The following is a 7,823-nucleotide window of genomic DNA, read 5'->3' on the forward strand; positions in this document are numbered from 1 at the left end:
AAACAGCTGGTCAGGTGCCGTATTACATGAAGGGCCTTTTCACCTGTCTGCACTGATGCCCATATAAATTTGCTGTAAGTGTCTATGGTGACATGCACATATTTCAGCCTGCCAAACTCAGGAACATGGGTCACGTCCATTTGCCATAGTTCATTCTGGCCTAAGCCTCGGGGATTAACCCCGACACCGAGACCCGGGCCATGATGACTGCATGTAGGACATGCCCGTACTATTCCTTTGGCTTCTTCCATGGTGATGTCAAATTGTCTATGAAGACCTCTTGCATTCTGATGGAATGTGTTATGGGCTTCCCGTGCCTTTGCAAATTCATTCAATGGCACTGTCACAGAGACTAACTGATCTGCATAGGCATTCCCTTCGCCCAGGCCCTCTGTCCATAGATGACTCCTAATGTGTATTATAGCGTAGGCACACGATCTCTGACCGATAGCTGATTGGAGCTGGCGCAGTAGTTCAAACAGGCGTCTGTTGTTTATGTCTTTGATCCTAGCATCCTCTATCCGTTCCACAATGCCAGCAACATATAATGAGTCTGTTACTACATTAACAGACAACCATCGCTTAAAGGCCCAGACCACTGTGGCTAATTCAAGGGTCTGCAACGAGTCTCCAGGTTCAGCCTCTAGTATCTGATGACACCATTGTCCTTGAACCTGCCATGTCGCAGCTGCTCGTCGGGACTTCTTTCCAGCATCAGTGAACACGGTTACTGCTTCTTGTAGTGGGTGCTTGCTCCTTTTGGGAATCTGAATCCGTGTATGCTGTGTCATCCATTTCAGTACCGGGGCCTTGAGTGGTTGTATTTCAATTTGCTGGGCATTGCTTAGCAAGCTAATTTGCAGAGCTTGAGAATTTTGTAGATACCGCTTGAGCTCAGTTCTTTTCATTGGCAAGTAGATCGTTCCTGGCTCTTGCCCAGTGACTTGTATTATATGGGTGCGGCCTTTCTGTATCAATTCTGCCGCATTATCAATTTTCTGTTGCAATGTTGTTTTAGGCTGTAGGCTTGTAAACATCCATTCCAGGACCTTAACTTGCTCCCCCTTTTTCTTTCTGCACTGAGTCAGTGCACCAATAAGTTGACTCTCTCCGTGGAGGACAGTGAAGTCGACTGGAATATCAGCGTCCATTCGATCAACTGCTCTGTCTGCAATAACAGTACTAATATGCTGAATAGTATCCACCTGCTCTGGTGTGGGCTGAACAGGCGAGGAAGGATCGGTCCCTTTCAGCAGGGGCCGCAGCACCTCCAGATCCTCATTACTGATGCCAACAATGGGCCTCAGCCACTGTAGGTCACCCAAGAGTTTTTGTGCATCTTTAAGGGTTGTGAGATTGGTTTGAATTGTCACCTTCTGTGGCCTGATTTGTGCCTCAGTGGTGTTCCACCCCAGGTATTTCCAAACAGGTGTACGTTGAACCTTTTCGGGCGCAACAATCAAGCCATACCGGTTCAACTGATTGGTGAGCAGGAGCTCTTGCTGGGGGATGATTGGGTCTGGTTGAGCGATCAGTATATCATCCATATAATGATAAATGATGGCTTTCGGCCACTGCACTGGAACCGGTTTTAGTGCAGCATCAACATACATCTGGCACAAGGTGGGACTGTTCTTCATCCCCTGTGGAAGTACTGTCCACTCATATTGAGAAGCAGGCCCTGCCCTGTTTATGGCAGGGAGAGTAAAAGCAAAACGATGCATATCATCAGGATGCAATGGTATAGTAAAAAAACAGTCCTTTAAGTCCACTATTAATAAATGCCAGTTCTCAGGTACAACTGCAGGATTGGGAAGATCAGGCTGCAGGGTCCCCATAGCTTGCATCTGAGCATTAATAGCACGCAAATCATGCAACAGCCCATATTTCCCAGATTTCTTCCTGATTACAAAGATGGGTGTATTCCATGGACTTGTAGATGGTCGTAAATGTCCTTGATTTAACTGTTCATGCACTAGCGCATGAGCTTGCTGCAGACTTTCCTCTTTGAGCAGCCACTGCTCGATCCACACTGAGGCATTTGTAATCCAGTGCAAGGCTATCGGGAAAGTCAGTGCAGCGGCCGCTACCGCAAAGGCATGTCAGTGGTCAGCACAAAACCCAGCTGGTCGAGCACGTCTCTCCCTATTAAAGCATTAACTTTCTCAGGCAGAGGCATCACTGTAACTACAACTGATGCAGTGCGTCCGTCTAGTATGATTTGAAGTCGCTCCCGGCTGTGTTGCACTGAAGCAGTGCCCCCAACACCTTTGACCCCCCCTGCTGCCTGTTGAAGGGGCCAATGCGGAGGCCAGCATGAATTGGCCACGATTGTCAGGTCCACTCCAGAGTCCAAAAGTGCAGACAATGTGATAGAATCACTGTCACCAGTGAACACTGCAGTAGCAACTGGCCGCTGAGCTAGTGGGAGGGTGAGAAGAGCGAGGCTCCCAGTTGAACCAAAATTTCCCGTTCCCTGCTCTGGCGTTCCCTCGGCTATGGCTGCAGTCAGGTGGGGCAGAGGAATTAATTGAGCGATCTTGCTGTGTGCTGGGATGTGCACAGGTGGAAAATGAGTTTGAGCCATAATGCAAATTTCTTCTTCATAGTCCTTATCAATTAGGCCGGGCAAAACAAAACGTCCTCTCAGGCTACTAGAAGAGCAGCCTAACAGCAAAGCTCCATAGCACTATCCATTAATAACCAGGGGCCCTTTAATGCCAGTTGGAATCCTCTGGGGCCGGCCATCGATCAGAGTCACATCTATTGCTGTCGCCAGGTCCAAGCTGAGGCTTCCTCGGGTTGCTGGCCGAAGGCAGCCGGCAGGTTGCAGGGAGCTGCCGAGACTGGCATCGCTACTGCTGGGGCCACTGTTGGTGTCTGCGCGCCGTGACCCTTCGCGCTCGGTCTCCCGTTTCCCGGCCTCCTCCGGCAGACTTCCGTGGAGTGAGTACTGAGATTGCAGTTATGGCACCATACTCGTTGGACCTGACACTGCCGTTTCACGTACCCTCTTCGGCCACATCGGTAGCACTTGACTTCATTAGAGGTAATATAGCACCCGTCTCTTGGTGCTTCTGCCCCTTTCAAGGGGGCAAGGGCTGCAAAGGCTTGAGTCTGGGCTTGCACGAGATCTTTCCCTATTGCCTTAACAGCTTCCACTAACATTGCCTGTGGCCCTACTGGCACACGGCTCATTCTATCTAGCATCAGCTCTACCGGTGCGTCAGCTGGCAAGGTAACTATTATGGACCGGGTGTAGGGATTGCAATTCTCCATGACACACTGTCTTAACAATGGTCCCTTCATAAAATCCTGTACATCTGAATTATGTATAGCATTAGTAACCCTATCAACAAAACTTGAAAAGGATTCATCCCTGCCTTGTTTGATTGACAGATAGGAAGGCTGAGGGGGTGCTGTTTTTACAAAGGACATTGCCTGCCGGACAAGTCTCATAGCCTCCAATAATCTTTCCGGTCCCACTTGCACCTGCATTTCCACTCTGGCAAACTGCCCAACACTCATAAGCTGCTCCACCGTAACCCCATGTAAGGAGTCCTTTGCGTCACGGTGGGTATTAGCAGAGGCATCACAAAGGCGTTGCCAGTGCGCCTGCCACAGCATAACCTGTGAAGGGGTCATAATCATTCTCATAATAGTTTTAATATCCTCCGGGCAAAGAATCCCACAACCCCATACGTAGTTTAGCATCTGCTTGACAGGCTCACTGTGCAGGCTGGACTCATTGACTGTGCCCCACAGCTGAGTTAACAACTTCCAGTTTACCGGACTATATTCTCCTACTACATCATCCCCAGCTGCTCGGTATATTACCGGGAAGGCAACCGCATCTCCGATCGCCTCAGGGAGTTCATAATCATCATTTTCAAGGGCTGTTTTTACGATATTTCTCCAATCAACCCGACTACATTGTAACATAGGGGTGTTACATGCTCTGCGAATGTCAGTTCCAGCAGGCTCAGGGCGACATCTAGCGGCTTCTTGGCCCAACTGTTTGTTGTCGCCGTCCCAAAATTCAGCCCGCGTTCGCACCGGGGGTGCAGTAGGTACCGCACCCGGTGTCGGATCTGTACGGGGTTTCACAGGCACGGAACACCCTATTGGTGGCGTGGGAACATAATCACTCCCAAGTGTCATTATACCTGGCGGAGGATCACTGCCGCCTAAATGAGCTGTAGCAACTGCTGCTACCTGTTTCTCAACCCGATAGTGTTTCAAGCAATTAAGAACTGCTCTCCATGGCTTCATTAACTTCCGAGCTTCCTTATTGTCGTCTATAACCAAATGCCACAAACAGTCACCATATTCTTTCCACTGCTGCTCATGAAACAGTGATCTTGACTCTAAAATAACCTCTTGCCATTCCAAACTCCACTAACCGCACCAATTCCTTATTAAGGTTTATCTCCTTAATTCCCTGCTTTTCTAAAAAGCGTAAAAATACACCAAAGGCCACCTCAGTTTCCATAACTGGGTCCTACCGCTAACTGCGTCTCAACCGCAAACTGCGTCCCAAACCGCAAACTGCGTCCTTCCGCACTAACTGTGTCTTCCCACAAACTGTGTCTTTCCACAAACCTTAACACTCTGTCCCTGCTGTCAGGGTCGTGCAGCCTTCAGGTTTAGCCTTTGTCAGCCAAACGGCGGACCCCGCTGTCCGGGCGGTCCAGGCTGGGATCAGGTGAGCACCCGATCCTTACGCCCACCGGCGCTGCTCCGGCACCGCAGTAGGCTCCCGCCAGGTCGAGAGGAGCGAGTCTGAGGCCGATTTCCGAGCTCCAAGATCGAGTTCCGAGTTCGGGCGCCAGATGTTAGAAGCATAACAAGATGAGAAGCCCGGGCCCCTGGCGGGGGGAGAGAGAAGCAGTCCAGCCAATATGGTTGATAAGAGCAAGACTCTGTTTATTAGCAATCCAAAGGCACTTATATTGTATACCAGCTTGTTAACTCCTAAGTGGCTTAAAGCTTATCAAAACACATTTCTACTTCTACATGATTGGACTTACATTGGCAAGCTTCTATAGTCATGTTATGATTAAAAGAATTCAGTGTTCATCTCCCCTCGTTCACGCCCGGATAGCACAGCTTATCAAGACAGCTGCACCATTTCAAAAACTCCTTCTTTGTTCCCAGCCCTGCTTGTTATTTTTCACACAGGGACTTTCCCATGGAGGGCAGTTTCTCACACACAGGCCTTTTGCTTCTAGGCCTATTGCTTGTACAGTTCTTTTATTGATCCCAATAATTCTATTTCCCAACAGGTGGGGGGAGGAGAAGAGTTCTGAAGGTGTGGTATAAGTTTTTTTCCTCTTTTAGGTCTGTTAATAAACTTCTTAATATTCTTTCAAGTTTGGTGCCTGCTTTGCATTTCTCCTAATTCTTATCTCACAGAAGGTAAACAGTAATGAGTATTTTGGGCCAAACCACTACACTTAGGAATATTGCTTTGGTTTTGTCTAAGGTCAGCAACCAATTTAGGAATATAACCCAGGGCCTGCAAGAGTATGGTCTGTCAGAGACTGAAATAGTTCATGCCTCAAACATTGATATGAAGTTTTGCTCATTATAGCAAAAACTGTATAAAGAAGCTACAACCACAGAAACTTCCTTGAAGAACTTTGGACTCTAAGTGAAACTACTGAGATTAGATAAAGGGAAACCCATTCTTCAATCACCTCAGTCATGGGGAGAAACAAACAAGTAAACAAGGAAAAGAATGTGAGCCAAACCCAGCAGCTGTTCTAAGAATCATCTCTGGCTTTTTTTTAGGGGGGGAGGCCGTAGCCCACAGACCCATTTGCTGGGACCAGGTTTGCCCTGATTTCCCCCCCAACCGAGGTGGGGGTAGGAAGTTTTGGTGTGTTGTAACCTCTGCTCAGGGGCAGTGAATCCATCCTCCCTTACGCAAACTGTCTATGGAACCCCCAACCCTGGAAAGGCCACATCCACAGGACATTCACGTGAGAGGCAGCTAAGGGGGTACCTTAATCCATCAAAGACCCCCTGAAGTGCCCCACAGAGCCATTCTTGAGGCCTTGAACTACAGGACTGCATGTGATGCAACAAACCCGGAGTCTGTTGTGAGAGACAATGGCAAACTCCCCCCCAGGGAGGTGCCTGGGTTTTCCTACCTAGCCTGAGCTATATTAACCCACCAGATTCTATGCTTTTTGGGGGGACCTTCACCACCAAGAAGACCAGCTGAAGAAGATCAACAGAACATTGTTGGGATCCACGGATGGTGATATTTTCTTTATTCTGTCTCTGTCACTCTCTTTCCATGCCCCCCACCTATTTTCTCTTTTTCTTTCTTTCTTTCTTTCTTTCTTTCTTTCTTTCTTTCTTTCTTTCTTTCTTTCTTTCTTTCTTTCTTTCTTTCTTTCTTTCTTTCTTTCTTTCTTTCTTTCTTTCTTTCTTTCTTTCTTTCTTTCTTTCTTTCTTTCTTTCTTTCTTTCTTTCTTTCTTTCTTTCTTTCTTTCTTTCTTTCTTTCTTTCTTTCTTTCTTTTCTTTCTTTCTTTCTTTCTCTTTCTTTCTTTCTTTCTTTCTTTCTTTCTTTCTTTCTTTCTTTCTTTCTTTCTTTCTTTCTTTCTTTCTTTCTTTCTTTCTTTCTTTCTTTCTTTCTTTCTTTCTTTCTTTCTTTCTTTCTTTCTTTCTTTCTTTCTTTCTTTCTTTCTTTCTTTCTTTCTTTCTTTCTTTCTTTCTTCTTTCTTTCTTCCTTTCTTCCTTTCTTCCTCCCTTCCTCCCTTCCTCCCTTCCTCCCTTCCTCCCTCCCTCCCTCCCTCCCTTCCTCCCTTCCTTCCTTCCTTCCTTCCTTCCTTCCTTCCTTCCTTCCTTCCTTCCTTCCTTCCTTCCTTCCTTCCTTCCTTCCTTCCTTCCTTCCTTCCTTCCTCCCTCCCTCCCTCCCTCCCTTCCTCCCTCCCTTCCTTCCTCCCTTCCTCCCTCCCTTCCTCCCTCCCTTCCTTCCTCCCTTCCTTCCTCCCTTCCTTCCTCCCTTCCTTCCTCCCTTCCTCTCTTCCTCTTTCTCTCTTTCTTTCTCTTTCTCTTTCTCTTTCTCTTTCTCTTTCTCTTTCTGACTCTTTCTCTCTCTTGCATATTTACTATCAAATAAAACCCATACTACTGACATTGACATATGGTCTTGTTTGCACCTTAATTCAGACAGAGGCATTTCTAATACCTTTAATAACTGGATCGTGACATTTAATTGGCGCAGCAAGCAGGATAATGTTCTCTGACCCGAAGTAGCTTTGGCAATAATATGGTCTCTTCCAAGGGATTTATTTCCTGTTGTTTCCTTCTGTAGGGACCAAGTAACTCCTAGGGATTCCAACACGGCCTTCCCTGAGTGGGTTGTGGAGGTTGAGGTCTCTTCCATGGGGACCCAAACTCTTGGGAATTCTGATGCAGCTTTCTCTGAGGAAGTTGTGGAGGTTGTAGTAAACTGCTTCGGGGGTTTATTTGGAGGTTATTGTGTGTTTTGTTGTGAAAAGCCAGAATTGGCAGGTTCCAGTCCTGAAGCCAATTCTGTAGCTCCTATCTTGTGGGGAAACCCCCCCCCCCACCAGTCTGTGGTTTGTTGTGGAGAACTAGAATTGCCAGGTTCTAATCCTGAGGCCAATTCTATAGCTGCTGCCTTGTGGGGATGGTGTTGTCCCTATGCAGGCTTAGGTATTTTTCATGCAGCTTCCCCTGTGGGGGCTGTAGGACCTTGGCTAATTTGATAGTCGCCTCTCTACCCCTGGGGTAGACTTGGTGCAAAAAAAAAAAAATTGGAATAGGAAGCAATTGGTTACTAAAA

The sequence above is a fragment of the Aphelocoma coerulescens genome (genome assembly GCF_041296385.1).
Source record: "Aphelocoma coerulescens isolate FSJ_1873_10779 chromosome W unlocalized genomic scaffold, UR_Acoe_1.0 ChrW_unloc_scaf_1, whole genome shotgun sequence".
Lineage (NCBI taxonomy): Eukaryota > Metazoa > Chordata > Aves > Passeriformes > Corvidae > Aphelocoma > Aphelocoma coerulescens.